Source organism: Schistocerca piceifrons, chromosome X (genome assembly GCF_021461385.2).
Source record: "Schistocerca piceifrons isolate TAMUIC-IGC-003096 chromosome X, iqSchPice1.1, whole genome shotgun sequence".
In the NCBI taxonomy this organism is placed as follows: Eukaryota; Metazoa; Arthropoda; class Insecta; order Orthoptera; family Acrididae; genus Schistocerca; species Schistocerca piceifrons.
Genome location: NC_060149.1, coordinates 703,410,459 through 703,432,205, shown reverse-complemented (window position 1 = coordinate 703,432,205; position 21,747 = coordinate 703,410,459). Strand labels below are relative to the sequence as shown.

Below are 21,747 nucleotides of genomic sequence, written 5' to 3'. Positions count from 1 at the left end.
GAAAGGGGGGGAAAGGAGAAAGAAAGGGGGGGAAAGGAGAAAGAAAGGGGGGAAAGGAGAAAGAAAGGGGGGGAAAGGAGAAAGAAAGGGGGGGAAAGGAGAAAGAAAGGGGGGGAAAGGAGAAAGAAAGGGGGGGAAAGGAGAAAGAAAGGGGGGGAAAGGAGAAAGAAAGGGGGGAAAGGAGAAAGAAAGGGGGGGAAAGGAGAAAGAAAGGGGGGGAAAGGAGAAAGAAAGGGGGGGAAAGGAGAAAGAAAGGGGGGGAAAGGAGAAAGAAAGGGGGGGAAAGGAGAAAGAAAGGGGGGGAAAGGAGAAAGAAAGGGGGGGAAAGGAGAAAGAAAGGGGGGGAAAGGAGAAAGAAAGGGGGGGAAAGGAGAAAGAAAGGGGGGGAAAGGAGAAAGAAAGGGGGGGAAAGGAGAAAGAAAGGGGGGGAAAGGAGAAAGAAAGGGGGGGAAAGGAGAAAGAAAGGGGGGGAAAGGAGAAAGAAAGGGGGGGAAAGGAGAAAGAAAGGGGGGGAAAGGAGAAAGAAAGGGGGGGGAAAGGAGAAAGAAAGGGAGGAAAGGAGAAAGAAAGGGAGGAAAGGAGAAAGAAAGGGAGGAAAGGAGAAAGAAAGGGAGGAAAGGAGAAAGAAAGGGAGGAAAGGAGAAAGAAAGGGAGGAAACGAGAAAGAAAGGGAGGAAACGAGAAAGAAAGGGAGGAAAGGAGAAAGAAAGGGAGGAAAGGAGAAAGAAAGGGAGGAAAGGAGAAAGAAAGGGAGGAAAGGAGAAAGAAAGGGAGGAAAGGAGAAAGAAAGGGAGGAAAGGAGAAAGAAAGGGAGGAAAGGAGAAAGAAAGGGAGGAAAGGAAAGAAAGGGAGGAAAGGAAAGAAAGGGAGGAAAGGAAAGAAAGGGAGGAAAGGAAAGAATAGAGGTCTCAAACGCCACAGCAGAGGAAAGGGTAGAGAGAAGAGATAAGGAAAAGAGAAGGACAAAGGAAGGATGAAGACGTGCAAGCAGAGAGAAAGAATGTGTGACATTTTCGAGCGTCCGTCTCCGGACGTAGGCACGTAACATACTCCCAGAGGGGGAGAAAGGAATGGAATGAGGCGGTGGTGAGGGGGGGGGGGGCGAAGATGGGAGATAGGGAAGGATGCGGAAAAGGAAGGAGGGCCACATTAGCTCGGGGTCCCGTGCTCGCTACGCACGTATCCGCAGACGAGTTGTGGACCCCCTGGGGGGATAGATCACCTTGAGGAGTACCCCTGCAACGGTGTGTGTGTGTGTGTGTGTGTGTGTGTGTGTGTGTGTGTCAACATTTATAATTAACTGAAAAATAGGAGTTCTAGGCGGTTAAAGGACAGCCGTCTGAACTGCAACTTGTTCGTCTACATTATAGCAGCGCAGTCGCCCCTAATGGTTAGGGAGCGCACCTGCGATGGCAACTTAACAGATTAGGGATCTGCCTAATCCCCAACACCTCCAATAAGCCTGTAGTTCTGTGGTGAAAAACATTTAACGTCAACATAGCTCTTTCTTGTAATGTGTTAAACTTATTTCTCGGAAAGACCAGACCCATCTGGAACCACAACACTACATCGGAGAACGGTCCAAATAGTTTGCAGTGTCGTCAGTATAGTGTGTCGCTGTCAGCGTTATCGACGCGGTCAAAAGCTACACATACGGTAGAGCGCAATGCCTGCATGTCTCAGAACAAAACAGATGACCATCCAGAAAAAAACTGGTGTGACGATATTAAATATCATTTGCACAAAACCAGGCGCAACCCATTTTCTTTTAGTTTTATGAGATTTATAGTCCTTTTACCCCGTTCAACAATAGGATAAATTTCGTATCTCATTTTGCGACATCCAGTGAAGTGCACCGCCACCAATTACAAACGATCAGCGGAGATACGACCACCCTGCGTAAAATCGGGGAAAACTTCCACTATTTTGATGTTAAAACTACTGATCACCGCAGCATGTCCTTGATATTTCAAAACCGTCAGAGTAAAGAAAACGCGAGAATTTTAACACCGAAGAAAAACGTCTATGTTAAACAATTTCTTTCAGCTTGATGGATAAATTACATAACCTGACAGCGTCTCTCACGTTCAAATCGGTGTGTCTAAATAAACTGAGCACGCTTATCTACTGTGCCGGTCTGACTCAATTCATTACATCGACATGGCACTGAAGTCTTAGTGAAATAGGAGGAGTGAACTTCAGCCTAAGGCTGGCGCCATCTCCTGCGCTGGAGAGGCACCAAACGTGATCAATCATTCTGAAAGAAGCATCAATAAATAAAATAAAAAAGAATGAAGTTAGATCTCTGCATCACAGACAGCATCAGTTACGCACTGAAATCGGCCATGGATTTTCTGTGTGTGAGCAGACCCGCCATAGATACTTTGCCATTTCGAGTCAGAATATCACGTTTATAATGAACCTACCATGTCGTGATCAGTACTCTTAACTACAAAGAGCACTGAACACCACATGTAAGCTGTATATTATGAAACAAGTACTGTCGACATAAATGGAAACGAGGATGATGTATAATTTGATATCTGCTTTCTGTAAGCTGTAGGAGAAAGAATGATATAATGAATTTAACCATCGAAGCAAGTTTAATAGATCGAATCGAGGTCTCTTAAACCATTAGATGGCTAACCAAATTTTAATGCGCGAAGCATGTAACTACCACCGTCACACCTAGATGATTCCGGTCGTGTGTAATATCGGTAAGCGAGTCTAAGGCTTTCATTCGGTCCCTTGTTGACCAGTCTGGTGCAGCGGTTGAAGACAGTGAAACGAAAGCCGAAGTTTTAAATTTCCTCTCTCAAGACATCGCTCACGCAGGAAACCGTAAAAATTCATTTGACCTTCGTACAGACTCCTGTCTGGATGACATGTAAATAAGTATACCCTACATAGAGAAGCAACTTACAGATTTTGAGAACAAATCACCAGGGCCAGATGGAATCCCAATTCGATTTTACAAAGAATGGTCTACGGCTTTGGTCCCTTACTCAGCTTGTATTTATCGTGAATATCTCTCGCCCAGCACAAAGGCCCGAACCGGGAGAAAAGTGCAGGTGACTCAAATATACAAGAAAGGTGAAAAAACTGGCCCGCAAAATTTTAGAGCAATATCCTTACCTTCGGTTTGCTGCAGAATCTGAACGCATTCTCAGCTCGAATATAATAAACTTCCTTGAGGCTAAGCTGCTTATGTTCATGATTCAGCATGGTTTTAGAAATTATCGCTCGTGCAAAGCTCTGCCTGCCCTTTTCTCACACGATATATTGAGAAAGATGGACGAAGGGCAACAGGCAGATTCCGTATTTCTAGATTTCCGGGAAGCATTTTACACGGTGTCCCGCTGCAGGCTGTTAACGAAGGCACGGGCATATGGAGTAAGTTCAGAGATATGTGAATGGCTGTATCCAGTATGTTGTCCTCAATGGCGAGTGTTCAGAGACTAAGGTATCGTCAGTCAGTATGTTAAGCTCTGTGTTTCATCTTCGAAATTTCTTTGGAGCTTTCCTCACAGTCTGATATAAATCGAGTCAATAGGGAGCCAACAGCAGCTGGGTAACATTTTGGATTGTGTATTCTGATTAAGACATTTGAACAGAACGGTAATAAAAATTGTTTTTCCTGTTTTCAGTATTACTGACTGCCAGATTTCGATGAAGATCGTTTAATGCATAAACCTACCTTCATCCGCGTCAGGACAATGGATAACTACCGCATGTAATGAACTGTGGTCATTCTGTTATCTTAGATCATTCCCTAAATGGAGACTTCACTTAAATGCCGAGGCGGGAGTGGATAGGTGAAAGGAGTACATTAACGTCGCTATGATAGCGAGAACCTGTGTCATGAGAGGTAGCAGGAGTCTGTATAGAAGAGATGGGGGATCCAGTATTAAAATCAGAATTTAAGAGACCTTTGGGGGACTAACATTCCATTATAATTTCTAAAACCATTGGGGGAAGTGAAAAACATTCGACTATTCGCATTTGTATGTAGAATGTGAGCGTGACGACATACCCTCTGACTTTCGGAAAAAATATCGTCCGCAAAATTCCGAAGACTGCAGGAGCTGAGAAGTTTGAGGATTAACGCATAATCAGCTTAACAGCTCATGTGTTCAACTTGCTGACACGGATATGTAGAACAATTGAGAAGAAAACTGAAGACGTGTTAGATGATTAGTTTAGCTTTAGGAAAGGTCAGAATTCCTAAGTAGCACCTGATAATGCAAACAAGACTAAAGAAAAAATCTGTACATGTTCATAGGATTTTTTGACCTGGAAAAGAATTTGACGATGCCAAAAATGCCGCAGCACGTCCGAAATTCCTAGAAAATAGGGGGGGGGGGTAAGTTATAGAGAGACGGGTAATATACAACATTTCAAGAGCCAAGATAGAATAAGAGTGGCCAAAAACGAAGTGCTCAGATTAAAAAGAGTGTACGACTTTGATGTAGTCTTCCACGTCTATTGTTTAAACTGTATATCGAAGAAGTGACGGAGACGAAAGAATGGTTCAGAGGCGAGATTCAAATTTAAGGTGAAGGTATATCAATGATACGATTTGATGACGGTAATGCTATCGTGATTGAAAGTGAGGAAGAATTACATGATGTGCTAAATGGATTGAACAGTCCACTGAGTACAGAATATGGACAGACTAAATCGAATAAAGTCTAAAGTAATGAGAAGTTGCAGAAATGAGAAGAGCAAGAAACTCAAAATCAGGATCGACCGTCACGAAGTAGTTTAAGTCAAACGTATTTAACTACCAAGACAGAGAAATAACCAGTAACAGACGGTGAAAGGACGGCATCAAAAACGAACTAGCACAGAAAAATGAAAATAATTGCGCTCACCATCAAGTACATCCATCTCCAGTCCTCCTCTCCACAGGGAGAAAGAAGTACCTGCAGCAAATTCTAGGGCTCATGGTAACTTCGATGTCACCTTAGATAACAGACTGACTCGTGGACTGTTTATGAGAGCGCCATGGATGGGTGAGCTGAGGGGTCAAGTACGTTCCTATTGGACGAGCTGCCCTGGAGGAAACCCACTGTTGCCGCCGAAGACAAATCCCGAAATAAAATTTGTTTTACTTAACTGCATTTGATATTTGTGTCAATATACCTTACAACTTCTTTCAATCTATTCGAATTACATCCCACTTTGTACCTCAGAATATATCTTTAATTTACACTATAACTTTGATACTATCAGATTGCCTTAAAAACTCCCTCTCCACCACTCTCTCTCTCTCTCTCTCTCCATTTATTTCCTGTCATATCTTCAAGTTTTGTATGTGACAATATTCCGCAACATGAAGTGTAGTAACTCCTGAAGCAATGCGTGTTCATTGAAAAAGGTTAAAATGGTATCCGTGCGCCAGAGATTGGAACGCACGAGGCTGCACGTATCTCCAACGTGACAAGATGTGCTTAGCAGTTGCCGTATGATCTAGTCGTATGCTCTCCCTCTAAACAAGAATTCTTTTACGATTAACGGTGTTTACGCAAGCATGCTCAGACATGATAAAGGCTTTTAGTGGTGAGAGCAACAGCGAACGTTTACTTTTCCTGAGACGTTTGTTGACAGCAGGACGTCAAGAGTTCCAGGAAGGGTAACACATGACGGACCGGATGCCCCGTTAGGACCGTCAACGATTTCTGGGAAGGGGCTGATATGTAATGGAAGGGCTTCCCCGTTAAAATCGATAGGAAGAATGCATTCTGTGTTATTCTGAAAGCATTGCTAAGAATTTTTATAGCGTGCCCATATGTAGACTTTGTTATTATTTAACATAGACATGAGATGTCAGTATAACACTGACAACCTTTTAGCTGTGCCTGCGAGGGTGGGTCGCCAGGCAAACATCTCGCTCGGCAATTAGGCCAGCGCTGGACCCATAGGCACAAAGGTGACTCGTCAGCGCACCAGCCACAGTGGCCACGTAGACACATGAGTGCCCAGAAGCATCTCATGTGGGGCAGGTAGGACCGGCAGGCGCGCCCGATGCATCCGGTCATCATTCAGTCTGACCTCTGTAGGGAACAGACCATTGAATCATCAGTCTAATTTCTTTACTCTAGCTCGGAAGCGTTTTTACATGCAATGATTTTGTGCAGTGCATTATTTCGGCTGGTTAAGCGTAGGTTGGTTTGTGGGATTAAAGGGACCAGACTGCAACGGTCATCGGTCCCTTGTTCCAAAATTTAAAAACTACCACACAGAGTAAAAAAACGGATATAGAGGCAACAGACAACACAGGACAAGAAAAACTCAGACAAAGAACAGACATAAATTAAAATCACACGGAGTGTGGCGGTTAAGCGTAGTTGGCGTGTTTGCATTATTTTGACAATTTACGCGCAGTGAACGTGTCTGAACATCAGTGTACTGCATTATTTCGGTAATTTACGAGTAGTTTTCACGTCTGTAGGCTATTTATTGTGACCCCAAGCACATCAGGGCGAGTGTTTTATCAGCGTAATAAACTATGTGAAATCCATATGCAAATAGATTATTCCGACTTCCCACTCCTTCCTCTCGAGCAGATGAATTCAAACTGAGTCGTTTCCTACCACTTTTCCCAGATCGCCACCTTTGATTACGACTTGGGTGGGCAAAGGGGGGAGGGATGACAGCGCCCTCTGGTGGTGGTACTGTACTAGGTCAGTGACTCCAGACCTCATGGTGAATACACTGGATGGAGCTACCACCTACGACAACTCATTGTTGAAATAAACAAAGCATGCAAACTGAAGACTTTCATCCACCCTATCCAGCAGCCCTGCATGCATTGAATCATTTTTCCGCCAATTCCAAGGAAAAAGTGGTGGTTTGATGACTTAGGTTAGTGGAGGTAGAGCAATTGACCTTTTCCCCGCCAAAATTTGAACTTTCTGCCACGACATTGCAATGTTGCCACATCTATGGCCGACATAGCAACACTGCAGAGTGAGACGACACATTGCCCTACTACTAGCGATGTGGGCACACTAATGGCGACGTTGGGACACTGTCGAAAATCTACGACACCACTTGTGCCATTGATAAGCACTCTAAACCCTGTTTATCTTCCGATGTCTAGCATCGGATCTGTTTGTCCTAACTCAAGGGTGTGTGGCAGACAGTCCGAATAATTCTGGGTGGAGGTGGGAACTGGCTACGCAACTGAGCTGGCAGAGGATGCTTTGTCTGTTGGTCTTGTTTCCGGTTTTCCTGTCAAGTCTGGTCAGCAAAGGAGGTGAGTACATTGCTCATTAGGAGCACCAGCGTTATGCGATTAATAGTGCCAGTCATTGGAATTTCAGGCAGGTCAGGTATGGATACCAGCGTGTACTTTATACATTGACTAAGACGTCATGTTCGAGACATGGAGAAGACTGACTGCTACTGAATGCAGTTAGTTGCACACAGTTGCAAACTGAAGCTCGTGTTACCAAGAATTATGCTCGATGCCTGGCTTCTGAGGCCACCCTCTTTTTCCTTTGGCGTTTGGTTGGATTGGTGCAGATGCTAGTATTGCACGCAAGGTGCAGGTACATTAAACTGTTCGCAGCATAATAGGGAGAGTCGATCGCGGTCCTCTAAAGGGGACCCTTCTGGAAGGCCTAAACCAGAGGCTCAGCTGACTGCGACCATCGTGGATGAGGGTGCAGAATTGTACGGCTCTCATAAATAGGTCAGACCTACATTGACCAAAGGAAATGGTTGCTCTTTTAGCACTGTTAAAGTGGCATGTACATGGTGATTAATTTGGTTAGAGAAACACCACCTGCGGGTCAATAGGAACTGCCTGCCGAAATCTAGGATCATTCACATTCCTGTCAGAATTTTCGTCCCTTCAAATCGGAAACGGAAGTAAACTGCAGTAGCACTCATGGTCAAGTCTTAGAATTATGAATTATTGAAGATAATGCGTACGTAGTATTAATAACAAGTTAAATGAAACCGGAACCGAAGAGCAACGAAATCCTAAATTCAGACAAATCTATATCACAAGAACAGGTTAGACTCCAATTGTAACGTTGTAATTGTTTGCCTTAGAATCTCTACATTATGTAGTGCTTAAACATAGCCAAGGGAAATCTGCTTCTCGTTGAGCTGGGAACGCACACTAGCTGCAGTCGTGTTATAAGAAGAACTTAATTCCCATCCCGTGGTTATCTATGGAAACTCCGCGTTGTGCTACGCAGTTTACCAGCCCAGTCAGACACTGACGACAGAACACCAAGATGCAGGGGGTTGCAAGAGCAGCACTGCAGCCCCCAGCTGCAGAATTACGTTGGTGTCATGTCCGTTGGCTGGTTGCGAAGGTCTGCTTGAAGCTTATGCCCCAACACTGGAGACGTTATCACCTACTCAGATTGTGAAATCAGGCCGAAGTTATCAAAGATAGGTCAAACATGAGCCTTTATGAAAATTACTTTGAGCAGATACTTAGAGTATGTACTCGTGAGAAAACTTTCTTAACAACAAACTGACAACATGAGTCCTCTGACTCTTTCGTTACGGCATTTATGAATAAAGCGTTTTCGGTTTTCAAGCCGCGTCAATTCGAATAAAATCCTCGAGCTTTCGATGACCATCTCCGCCATCGTTTTCAGGATTTCACTGACTGCCGGGGCTGCTACGGTTCCTCTCATATAGGCATGATATCAGCAGCCAGTCAGACCCAATCTGGCGTGCGCGTAAGTCGAGCCGGGCAGCTAGCGGAGCTATTGCCCGTGACAGCACCGGTGACGTCAGGGGCAGGCGCCACGTTTGAAACTGCTGCTCCCGCGTCGAGCATCTGTCGTTGCTTTCTTTCGATGTCGAACGCCCACACCCATGCCCTACTGAGTGTGTACATCTGGTCTGTTGAAATTTTTGCCTAACCAAATTTCTGCCGCTTCCTTTATAACGCAGTCCTAACATGTAGAAGCATGAGCCAACACTATTTTCGAACTGTATTTTATGTCCGTTTTCTAGGGAATGCTCCGCTATGGCCGACTTGTTTGTCCGATATACATGGTGCCACATTCACAGGGTACACCATACGTGCCAGACACTAAGAGCAATGTCGTCTTTAACAGGGCGCAACGTATCTCTTATCTTGGGAGGCGGACAGAAACACTGATCTTAGCCCATGTTTCTGCAGCAGATGTCCTAAATAGCTGCCAGTTTCTCCACAGCATGACAGGAATGCAGTCGGTTTGGTCTCCTCTACTGCTTCACCAGGTGTCTTTCGTCGATGGTTCTTTAAAGCGTTTGCGATGTCTCTTGCTGGATACATTTTCCCCGAAAACACGTTTTAAGTTTTGCAATTTAGACTGTAGGTGCTAGTCAGAGATTATCTTGGCTCTATGAACCAACGTGTTCAAGACCGCTTTCTTGTGTACAGGGAAGTGGAAACTATTGGCGTTCAAGTACCGATCAGTGAGTTCTTCTCCGGTACACTGAATGACCAAGCTGGCCTCCTGCCTTCAGCTCAACCAAAACATCCAAGAATGGTAGCTTGCCGTGCTTCTCGATCTCGACAGTAAGCTATCATTCTTTGATGTTTTGGTTGAGCGGAAGGCAGGAGGCCAGTTTGGTCATTCAGTGTACCGGAAACCAACACACACTGATCGGTACTCTAACGCCAGTAGTTTCCACCACCTTGTACACAAGAAAGCGGTATTTAACACGTTGGTTCATAGAGACAAGATTCTCTCTGACGGCGACCACTTAGAGTCTGAATTGTAGAACTTAAAACGTGTTTTCAGGGAAAATGGATACAGCAAAAAGAGACATCGCAAACGCTTTCAAGGGCCGCCTGCGAGACACTTTGTGAATCAGTGTAAGAGGCCAAACTGACTGCATTTCTACGATACTGTGGAGCAACTGGCTGTAAGTTAGGACTTCTGTTGCAGAAACATGGGCTAAGACCAGTGTTCCGGCCCACCCCCAAGATACAAGATATGTTGCGCTCTGTTGAAGACGACATTGATCTTCGAGTGTCCGATGTGTATGGTGTACCCTGTGGATGTGGCAGCATGTATATCGGACAAACAATTCGCACGGTTGCGGAGCTTTGTACTGAGCACAAGCGCCATGTAAATCAAAGGGATCTTGATAAGTCGGCCATAGCGGAGCATTTCCTAGAAAACGGACATAAAATACAGTACGAAAATAGTGTTGGCTCATGCTTCTACATATTGGGATTGTGTTACAAAGGAAGCGGCCGAGATTCGTTTGAACAACAATTTCAACAGTTACCAGGAGTACACACTCAGCAGGGCATGGGGGCGGGCGTTGGACATCGAAAGAAAGCAACGGCAGATGCGCGACGCGGGAGCGGCAGTTTCAAACGTGGCGCCTGCCCCTGACGTCACTGGTTCTCCTGACGATGATGGCGGAGACGGTCTTCGAAAGCTCGAGGATTTTATTCGAATTGACGCGGCTTGAAAACCGAGAACGTTTTATTCACGGACATGAACTTCTCTGATCAGATAATGAAGATGAGACTTTCGGTGATCTTAGGGCTGTGATGGTGTCAGTGTTTACAGGCGATAGGAGTGTTAAGGAAGGCAGGAAAATATTTTAGCCTAGCTAGAGTAACAGGTTGCTAATTGCAGAATACCTGAGTAATCAGTATGAAATATTTAATTAAGAGGACTAGTATGAGGAAGGCATTAGTGCTAACTATTCCCACATACAACGAAATTAGGAAGGCTCTTCACATTAGCTGGGCAGGGCCAGTCAGTCAATCTCATTTTCGCAGGATTTCCACCCACCATGAATGTTATCACCATATCCAGTTATGGAAAAAATTACTTTACCGTTGAATCTAGAGAAACTTGGATGAACAAGTTTTGTGGATGACCAAATATGTACTAGGTATCCTAAGAATAATACACTCATGCTCATAAATTAAGGATATTGCTGATAAATGGTGAAACAACGTTCTGGTGGGCGGTTTGCAGGTTTAAATCACCTCGAGGTATGATCATGTGGTGCATTTGACCTGCGGTCGTCGCACGGTGGCGCTGGCAGCAGTCCACAATCGCAGAGCTGTGTTGATGCATGTCAGAACGGTGCAGCTAGTAAGTGTGCAGACGTTTTCAAACGTGCTAATGGTGACTGTTCAAAATGGCTCAAATAACATATTGATGACGTTATGGGGGTAGAATACTAGGGCGACTGGAGGCTGGTCAAACACAGCAGGCTGTAGCACAGGCCCTCTGTGTGCCACAAAGTGTGATCTCAAGATTATGGCAACGAATCCAGCAGACAGGAAACGTGTCCAGGCGCTACAGTACGAGACATCCAGTGTACAACACCACAAGAAGACCGATCTCACCATCAGTGCCCAAAGAAGGCCACAGAGTACTGTACGTAGCCTTGCTAGAGACCTTATTGCAGCCATTGGTACAGTTGATATCAGGCGAATGGAGTGGCCTGCCTGTTATCCAGACCTAAACCCCATCGAGTACGACTGGGATGCTCTCTATCGACCAAACGCTGCACGTCTTCAAACCCCTACGACACTTCAGGAGCTCCGACAGGCACTGGTGCAAGAATGCGAGGCTATACCCGAGCAGCTGCTCGACCACCTGATGCAGAGTATGCCAACCCGTCGTGTGGCCTGTGTGCGTGTGCATGGTGATTGTATCCCATACTGATGTCGGGGTACATGCGCAGGAAACAGTGGCGTTTTGTAGCACATGTGTTTCGGAACGGTTTTCTTAACTTACCACCAATACCATGGACTTACAGATCTGCGTCGTTTGTGTTCCCTACTTGCCTATGCTATTAGGGCCAGTTTTGTGTAGTGCCACGTTGTGTGGCACCACATTCTGCAATTGTCCTTAATTTATGAGCTTGAGTGTACATCTAACATGTATGATTTACTTTAAACACTGAGATTTCGCAGTAAAGAGATTTTGACAACGATCTCTAGATTAACTGACTAAACTACATCTTAGTTTTCTTGTTTTTCTAGTTCTATAACAAAGATACTCTTATGAACAGCAAAGCACTGGGCTCAGCATACAAGTGTTTCCACACAGTAACAACTGAGGTTTTCAGAACCGCAGTTCCTCTGTTAACATCATCGCCCAGTGCACATAGTAACAGCGAATAGTGTTATTACAGAGCTGTGGATTACTGGATAGGTAGCCATGAAGTTTTTCACATAAGCATGAAATGTTTCTACACGCATTGTACTTTAACCCTTTAAGAATAATCATGGTATGGTAGTTTAATAAGCGTAATGTTATGGTTTATGTGACAGTGAAATGCGTATTATAGTTACCGTGTATGAAGAGCAATAGTAAATACTCTTCAGATCCATTTTATTGCGGCGAAATGGTATTTTTAGAGGCCTTTCACAATTTACATTAAAGGACAATTTCGAAAATAACCAATAACGCTGCCTTCAATGTGAAAGGCGAAATGCTTCTGCGAAGGAAATTCTGTAATGCAGTGGGAACAAAGCTTTTCTATTTCTAAAAGGATTATGTATATACTTACTGCAGAAAGTGACCACGTCAACGAATCTTTAACAGAAAAAATCTGAAAGAAAGTACTGTAGTCACGACTAGCAGTTTACAGTCTGAAACTTTACTGTTACTTACGAAATATGTGGCAGGTATGAATAACAATACGCAGACACGGAATAGAACTCTGGGAAGCGGCAACGTTAACACCCAAGCTGACAAAACCATTATTGCCACCATTTTAAAATCTGCGCTATTAAAGTTTTCTGTTGATTTGAAATTCCTTCTTCCGAAATAGACTTCACAATACACGACCAACAGGGAACATGAAAGGAAGTAACTGACTATTGATTAATGTTAACGGATATTGTCTGAAGTTGCTATGAACTACTGGTACTTTGCCCGCACCGAACATTTACACTACGAAATGATTCCCAAACTGTGCCAGCCGAGGCCCTCCAGGAACAGTCCTTCCACATCCCCACTGGATAGGTACCGTCTACAGGTCGGGAATTCCACTCTAGTCCCACTGGGCTCTGTACTAGGACCGGTATTATCTTCGCAACTGACATGCCGCAGGCCTTGGCGCAATACTATGCTGATATGGCGCTCCTGGGTAACAGCAGGAGCCACCGCACGCTCTAATGTCAGCTGCAACGACGATTGGATAAAATACCCTCTTCATCCACTACAAACCATCTGGTGTACAACCCAGACATTAAACAATAATAAATCATCGCCTAACGCCAGGTATCGTTCCTATTGCAGTCCGTGGTACACCAGTACGGTCAAGGAAGACTATCACGCGCATAAGCTTTATCTTTGACATTCTTCTCAATAGGCAGAATTCAGAGTCATATTTCGCAGTCTGTGACTGATTGCAGGACAATCCAACTTTGAGAGAAACGCTTGTAGGTAGATGCAGAAGGCATGACGAATAAAGCATTGAGCGAAAGTTTTATTTCCACATGAAAGGGTAACATCTGTTATTGCCTACGACGTTTACATTCCACGTTACAAACGTCTCTCAGTGTAACGATTATCTGCATCCACAAAAGCATGGAATCGCACGAGAGACACCATTTCACAATTTTTCGCAGCAGCTTTCGAACGGTGGACCACGGAACGTTCAGCCGTCGTGACACAGCATTTGCGTCCAGCATTTCAGTCATGGCAACAGTAACTTCAAAAGCCTGTGGCGCAATTTGCCATTCAGGTCTGAAGGCACTTTTCCAAAACCGTTAATTCTAACCTCCAAATAAAGCTCTTCAGTCGTGATGCAGAAAAGGATCTCTCGGTATTCCTTTAATGCGTAGATACTCGTGAAGAGCAGCGTCTCCATTCGTGGATTTTCTGAGAGGGAAGTCCTGCTCACTTTGTCGAGACTATTTTCTGTGCCTGTAATGCACACTGGTGCTTTTGTTTCAACCCTACCTCGCAGTACCAGTGCCAGAGCCTAAAGGCAATTCGTAACACTAACTGCCAACAATGCAAATCCTGCAGCGCAGTCTGATCATCATTCCTATAAAGCTGGATACGCATACAGTAGATAGTTTTACGTCTTGACTGGCTGAAGTAGCCCAAGTTCAATTAATCCCACCCTGTACATCGAATACATCCACTGCCCGGCTATGGGACGATTGCGACAGCTGTACCCAGGTCTCACTCTACGATCTACGAAACGCCACCGACCAGCAAGTCGCTCGGCTCCAGATTGTTCACAACAGACTTATTAAGGTGGTGCCGCTTCTGCCGCGAGACTATCCAACAGAGCAAGCGTTGCATACTTACAGGAACACTTCTGCAACATGTCTCAAACCTAGTTTTCTAAAACAGAAGTCTCACAGAATATTCTCATCCTGACGCTGGAATCACTGGTGCATCAACCACGCACTGCCCTAGCAGCTGCGTATTTAAAGTCAAGTGAGACAAAAGCAAAGAAAATAAAGAACCAAAATAACGGTCATGCTTTAAGTGAAATAAAAAACTACCCGAAAATGAGTGGAAAAACCGATAGGTTTACACTCCAGAGAGAAAAAATTAACTCTCGATATCTGGGTTGGCTGGACAGGTACGACAGTCATTAGTTTTACTCCTGATAAAGGTGGAGACAGCTGTCGAAAGTTGGACGATTTTGTTTCAAATGACCCCGCTTCAAAAACCAGCAGATGTTATTCGACAGACTGATTTACTTAAAGCCCAGATAGCTTTAATTAGCTCGAGTACAAACTTCTGGAAGAGTTCGTCCGTCTCAGACAAAGGATCTACCTTAAAACTACGATATACGTCCCTCCCAGTGCGGTAGGAATTGTTTGTCGTCACCTTTGTATGGGACTGTTCCTCTAAGTTGCTCCACCAGTTCCGTGACACTGGATGAGCAGGTGCTTCTCTGCGCCAGAAGGCAATAGGGGAAAGAATGACGGGACTTCACATGTTCATGAAAAAGTACAGTAAAGTTTACCTATGAAAGGAATGAATGCAACACTGTCTCCAATCCGAATGGTTCGACTTTAGAGATATGAACAACTTTGTTAAACACTTTACATTTTCCCTGCCACATGAAATTCACTGCTGGAGCTCAAACATGAAGTAGATCCTGAGTACTACGAGCAGTGTCTTTTACGTTGTTAAACTCTTGGAAGGAGGGTGATTATTTTCTTAACATTTAGTCTTCGGTGGAAAGTAAATAATCAGTCGCTCACCATTCGTCAGACGTAAGTGACCCTGATGGCTTCCTGCGTAGATGGACGCGACATTGTCGAACCAATATGAGTTCCTATGCATCGTCCTTCCTGGCAGACAACGCCTGAAACAGAAGAGATCTTATTAAAGCACAAAATCAATTGGTTTCTTACAGCAAGTTTGAGGAATTGGATTTTATATCAAGTGCTCCCTGTCGTTTATTTCTCTTTACGTGTGAAATTCGACAAGAATAATCAGGAACTTTATTTTCCGAGCAGAATTTCTCACACATGTGTACACAGTACGTAACATCAATTGGCTGCGCAAGGTTTACAGAGTTTACTAGAATACATTTCACAAGTACGTCTTTCTTTGTTTAGGGCGCTTAACTACTAAGGTCATTAGCGCCCAGTCACAAACGTTAGTGCACTAATAGCGTAGAAAAACTAAAGGGGGCAACATCACAAAGTACTTACAAAGACGTAGAAAAACAAAATAAAAGTTAGATCTTTTTGGACAAATCCGTCAGTGTAATAAAACGAAGGACACGAGCAGCTGCTCGAGCGTCATCAGCTAAAAGTTCCTGTAAGGTAGACGGCAGACATATGACAACACGAGAGTGAATAAAACGGGGACAGGACAATAAAACATGGCGCACCGTCAATGGATGACCACAGGGGCCCTGCGGGGCGGGGTCACCGGACAACAGGTAGCGGTGGCTAAATCGGCAATGCCCAATCCGCAACCTGGCCAAGAAGGACGTGAGGTGGTCTTCCAAGCCGTCGGGATCGGTTTGATGGCCCTAAGCTTATTTTCATGGAGAGAGGACCAAGCCTCATGCCACAATGACGAAACACGCCGACCAAGAACCCCACTAAAATCAGTTGATGGGACACAAAAGGAAGCTGCCTGAGGCAGGAGGACAGCAGCCTTGGCCGCAGCATCAGCAGCTTCATTCCCAGGCACACCAACGTGGCCAGGAATTTTTTAAAAAAAAAAAAAAAAAAAAAAAAAAAAAAAAAAAAAAAAAAAAAAAAAAAAGGACGAGCGCCGGTATCAGCTAGCGACTGAAGGGACCATTGAATCCGTTACACGAGAGGGTGGTCCGAATATGGGTCACGGAGACTGAATGGCACTCAAAGACGGTTGGTTGGTTTTGGGGTTTGATGGGGCTAAACATCGAGGTAATCAGTTCCCAGTTCCAAACAGACATACTTGTAAAAGACCTATACAGTAAAAGCGTAACTTCTGCACCCAGAGGGAGGGAACACCAAGGGGTACAGAGCTAAAATGAACACCGCAGTAACACAAAATAGAGGACACTTAAAAGGAGCAGAGCAAATAGTTGACTAGAGTAAAACAGACTACAGTGGTTGATGGATCAGGTAAAAGGTCAACCACTTAACGACAAACTAAGAACCTCTAGCTGGAAAGCGTTGATAGAGGTACCAACACAACTTGTTTCCATAAGAGACTATTTTGGTATCCAAGTCACAATTGAAGGTCGCTGGAGTGGGTGTAGCCTGAGAATTCATGCGAGAGCACCCACACTAGAGCGAGTGATAAAACCCAACTGCACAGATAAAACGTAAAACAGTCAGCTATAGAGGCATCGTCACCGAGAATTAAAGGAAGTGCAGCTGGTAAATTAAAGGACTGCCGCAAGGGGACTAAAAGGGGGCAGTCCATCAGAAGATGGACCACTGTGAGCCCTGCATCACAGCGACACTTGGGCGGGTTCTCACGACGAAGGAGATAGTTCTCTGCCGTCTCCGAATTGGACATACGCGGTTGATCCACAGCCGAGTCCCTACGCGTGCCCCTCAAGGGTGAGTTCCATACGGCCATGGACGACTTTATCATGTGGAGCTTATTTGGCGTGTTCAAGACAGACCATTCAGAGCTCCAGACATCGCGGACCTAGCGATGTAGGGCTGACCAGAGGTCTCTTTCCACGAGACCAAGCTCCAGGGGTGGCGAAGTTGTGGCCTGCTTGGCCAAACGATCAACATGTTCGTTTCCTGGAATGCTGATGTGGCCCAGGGTCGACATGAACGTCGCTGAACGACCACACTCTGAGAGAGCAAAAACGTCATCCTGAATACCGCGCACCAAAGGGCCCCGAGAAACACTGGTCGAGTGCTTGCAATGCACTCGGAGTCACTGCATATGACAAATGACTCCCCAGGGCAGGAGGAAAAGTGAGCGAGTGCACGATAAAGAGCAACCAGCTCTGCAGTGAAAACACTGCTCCCACAAGGCACGGAATGCTGCTCAACGTAGTCTCCATGGATGCAAGCAAACCCAGTGCGTCCATCGACCACAGAACAATCTCTGTAGACTACATCTGCTTCGCCAAACGAGGTAAGAAGAGCCAGGAATTGTTGAAGACTGGCAGGTGGAACGTAGGGCTGAGTCGCAGGACAAATCCAAGCACAGCCGCAAGCGAGGGAGGGACCAAGGAGGGGTAAGAGAAGAGGGCCGGAAGGATGGAGGAAGGGGAAAGGACTCGAGTGACGAGAGAAGGGAACGAACGCGGACCGCGATCGGGAGACCCGACCTAGGCCGCCATCGTGGGGTGGGGAGGGGAGCGCAGTGGATGGAAAAAGGAGCCTGCGGTTTACGTGGTTGGGCGAGGCATGGATGCGGGCGATGTATGACGCAAGCAACTGTTGGCGGAATCGTAGGGGAGTGATTCCAGCTTCTACAAGAAGGCTAGTCACCGGACTAGTGTGGAAGGCACCTGTCGCCAGTCTGACGCCACAATGGAGAATCAGGTCAAAGACCTGCAACGTTGAAGGTGCTGCTGAGTCGTACACCATGCTCCCGTAGCCAAGATGGGACTGGACTAAGGCCTTATAGAGCTGCAGGAGGGTTGTTCGTTCAGCCCCCCAAACGGTGTTTCTCAGGCAGCAAAGGATGTTTATCTGCCGCCAGCACTGTTGTTTAAGCTCGCAAAGATGAGGTGTTCAAGTGAGCCGAGCATCAAACAGCATACCAAGGAAGCGATGCATCTCCTCAATACGAAGTAGTTCATTGGTAAGGTAGAGCTCTGGATGAAGGTGGACCGTTCGACGATGACAAATGCATCACTTGGGTCTTAGAGGCGGAGAACTGAAAACCACGGTTGGATGCCCAAAAATGTGCCTTACGGATAGCTCCCTGCAGCCGCCGTTCAGCGACACTGATGCTTGGGGAACTGTAATAAAGACAAAAGTCATCGGCATATAGAGAGGAACAGACCGATGAGCCCACTGCAGCCACAAGACCATTAATCGCCAGCAAAAAGAGGGGAACACAGAACCGAGCCCTGCAGTAAACCGTTCTCCTGAATATGAGCAGAGCTAAAATAAGTGCCAACTCTAACCCAAAAGGAGCTATTGGACAGAAAATTCCGTAGAAAAATCGGAAGTGGACCCCGTAAGCCCCATTCGTGCAGCGTAGCAAGGATATGATGGGGCCAGGTGGTATCGTATGCCTTCCGAAGATCAAAGAAAACAGCAACTAGATGTTCTCGCAGAGTAAAAGCTGTACGAATAGCCGACTCTAGCAAGACTAAATTGTCGATCGCCGAGCAGCCCTGACGGAAGCCCCCCTGTTGCTGGGCTAGGAGGCCCCGAGCTTCGAGGATCCACATGAGCCCCCGACTCACCATCTATTTGCACATAACGTTGGTAAAGCTGATAGGGTGATAGCTATCAACCACCAGCGGATCTGCACCAGGTTGGTAACGCTATCCTGCCAACGAGTTGGGAAAACGCTCTCCATACAGATGCGGTTGAACAGGGCGAGTAATTCACCCTGACAGTGAGCCGAGAGATGGCGAAGAAACTGGTTGTGAATTCGGTCTGGACCTGGAGAGGTATCAGGGCAAGCTGTAAGGGCACTTCGGAACTCCCATTCACTAAATGGGGCGTTGTATCGTTCCCAACATTGCGTGCGAAACGACAGCTGCGTCCACTCAGCCTGCTCTTTAATGGCGCTGAATTCTGTGCTGTAGCCTGCTGTCGCGGAAATACGAGCGAAGTAGTCTGCCAGATGTTCGGCGATGGTGATTGGGTCAGTACAAAGTGTACCCCGAAGAGAAAGGCAAGTGACAGACGTATGAGGGCGAAAGACAAAAATGCGCCGAACCCGCGACCACACCTGAGATGGGGAGGTGCGAGAACCTGTGGTGGAAACATATCGTTCCCAGCAGCCCTATTTGCTCCACTGGATTAACTGCCGAGCCCGGGCCCGCAGCCATTTAAAGGCAAACATATTCTCTAGGGAAGGATGACGCCGTTATCGTTGCAGGGCTCGCCGGCGATTCTCGATAGCTTCTGCAATCTCTTGTGTCCACCAAGGGACTGACTTACGCCTTAGGGTACTTTAAGAACAGGGGACAGTTGCTTTGGCAGCAGAAACAATGGCCATAGTGACCTTGTCCACTGCCGAATCAATGTCACCAGGAAACGGAGTAATGGCCATAGTAGCTGAGGTGTAGGCTGCCCAATCAGCTCCACAAAGAGACCATCATGGCAGCTGGTCAGAGGGTTCGAATTGAAGAGAAACCAGGATAGGAAAGTAGTCGCTACCACAGAGGTCGTGGACCCTCCAACTGAGGTATGGAAGAAGATCTGGGCTACTAAGAGAGGTCAATGGCCGAATATGTGCCATGAGTCAAGCTAAAATATGTGGGAGAACTAGTGTTAAGGAGGCAAATGTCCTGCTGTGCCAAGAGAGCCTCAACATTCCTACCCTGGCCAGAGATCTGGGCCCCACCTCATAAAGGGTGGTGGGCATTTAAGTCCTCCAAAAGGAGGAATGGCGGGGGGAGCTGGGCGAACAAGGCAGCTAGGTCAGCAATAGGGACAACCTCATCCAGGGGAAGGTAGAGGGAACAGATGGTAAGCTCCATTCCTGCCCGGATTCTAACAGCCACAGCCTTGAGAGCCGTGTGAAGTGGCACTGGGGCACTGGGAACAGTGGCAAGAACAGAAACACAGACACCACCAGACACTGTCATATTCTATGCGGTTCTTATAGTAACCGCAGTAGACACAGAGGGAGGGGTCTGCCGAAGAGGAAACCAGGTTTCCTGTAGGGCCAGACAAGTGGCAGGGGAGTGACAAAAAAGCTGTTTAAACTCAGCAAGGTGGTGGAAATAACCATGGCAATTCCACTGAAGGAGAATTGTATCCGACTGAAGACATGAAAGAACCTGGGGGGATAGGTCACGCTTTAGAAGCACTCGCTGCCACCGATTGCGAAGCAGCCTGATCAACCTCCATAGGAGCTACGAGTCGAGCAAGGGGACGCTAGATGCTCCACATGATCTCCAGGTGCAGTGGTGAACTCCTTTTCTGTCTCTATGTCCTTCTCCTTTTGCTTATTATTCTTTTCGGTAGGGTCCCGTTTGTCCTTCGGTTTATCAGGCTGGGTGGGCTTTTCCGACCCAGGCTCATGAACCGAGGGAGACCTGGAAGCCCTACGGCCCTCAGGTGGTGTCGTCTTCAGCCACTAGCTGACGTCTGGAGGGGCAGTAACCGTGGAAGGGAGGGCACGAAGTGATCCCTTCCACTCGAGGGGAGCTGGAGGAGGCGGGCACTTTGCTGGCTCAGAGGTGGGGCTGAAGAGGGTGTTCCCAACAACCTGGGGGGGGGGGGGGGCAGGAATAGAAAGCCGGGCTGGAGGGCCCACAAAAAATGGCTGAGCTTGGGGGCTCGTCGCCATGGATGGCGACATCGAAGCTGCTGCAGCAAACGTCGATGAAATGCGCACAGTGTGAAGTCGGTCGTACTTGCATCTATCCTCTGTGTAAGTGAGCCTGTCCAAGGCTTATACTCCATAATCTTCCGCTCTCTTTGATAAACCGCGCAGTCTGACGAGCAAGGTGAATGTTTCTGTCTGCAGTTGACACAAACAGGGGGCGGCGAACACGGGACGTTGGGGTGGGAGGCACGTCCAAATTCCCGACAGGTAGGGTTGGCGTCACATCTCGATGACATATGCCCAAACTTCCAGCACTTAAAGCAGCACATGGGAGGAGGGACGTAAGGCTAAATATCACATCGATATATCATCATCTCGACCTTCTCAGGCAGGATGTCTCCCTCAAAAGCCAAGATGAAGGCGCCAGTGGCGACTCTTTAGGTCCCCTGAAGACACGTACAAAGTGGACACTGCGGCGTTCCAGATTTTCACAGAGCTCGTCATGAGACTGTAACAACAGTTCTCACCCACTCGAAAAGTCATAGGGAGGGTAAAATCAAGTTGCTGAAGCAGGTGATGAAAGCAAACTCCAGGAGGTAACAGGGCAGAGAGAGAGAGCCCGTATTGGCGATCGAGAGAGTCGTCAAAGAAGGAGAAATGTGACGGGTGGTCGGGCATTGACATCAGGCGGCAGGAGTACCGAAAAAGCAACATATCGCGCCGGTAGTTTAGCGGTAATTCGGCAGCTTTGGCATACACACTCAACAGGGCTGGTGTAGAATGCTCCAGTCGCCAGACATAACCCCCGATGGTGGACAGAGTTTAGGCGGCGTAAGATAGACGGCTGGGCAGAAGAGTACACAAAGCTCCCATGATCCAGCTTCGATCGGAC

The 21,747-nt window shown here is 46.6% G+C and overlaps 1 long non-coding RNA gene across 2 annotated transcripts in view; it reads right to left on the bottom strand.

Moving 5' to 3' along the window:
• Positions 1-21,747, bottom strand: part of LOC124723029 — a 305,630-nt gene that overhangs the window by 103,704 nt on the left and 180,179 nt on the right. For both annotated transcript variants that reach the window (XR_007006483.1, XR_007006482.1), the window contains exon 4: positions 15,182-15,285. This is a non-coding gene — a long non-coding RNA (uncharacterized LOC124723029). The remainder of the gene's footprint in view (positions 1-15,181; positions 15,286-21,747) is intronic.